This window comes from Cervus canadensis, chromosome 12 (assembly GCF_019320065.1).
Source record: "Cervus canadensis isolate Bull #8, Minnesota chromosome 12, ASM1932006v1, whole genome shotgun sequence".
Classification (NCBI taxonomy): Eukaryota; Metazoa; Chordata; class Mammalia; order Artiodactyla; family Cervidae; genus Cervus; species Cervus canadensis.
Window position 1 is genome coordinate 10,451,426 of NC_057397.1, and position 525 is coordinate 10,451,950.

The following is a 525-nucleotide window of genomic DNA, read 5'->3' on the forward strand; positions in this document are numbered from 1 at the left end:
GTCCCCAGACAGCCAGGCTTGCGTGCGCCGGGCTCTAGCCTAGCTCACCGGAGTGAGAAACTGCCGGCCACCTCTGCCTTTGCCCAATCCTGTCTCCTAACCCGGGGGTTCGGAGGTGCAGAGCGGTCTACTAAGGAAAGCGAGGGTCTTAGGAAATCAGGACTTGACTTGCACAGGCCGAAGGGCAAACGGGTAGAGGTTGAGTCAGCCCTGGGAGGGGATGTACATTTCTGTGAACAGCTATGGACCTTGTTTGCCTTCACCCCAGCCGGCGGCCAGTGAAGGTCACTGCCTCAAAGGACCACCAGCCAGACCTTGTAAGGTCCCAGGAGAGCAAGGGCTGTATCTTCTCAGTCCAGGGGCCCTCCTGACAACAGTGCCGTCAGGCCAAGTTGAGGGAGACCCCCAGAGTTGGTTCCCGCACATTGCCTTCTTTTGCTCAGGAAAACCAGTTGCTGCCCTGGGAGCCTTATGAAGTTCACTGCAGGACTCCTCAACCTGGCTAAAGAAGAGGCAGAGTCCATA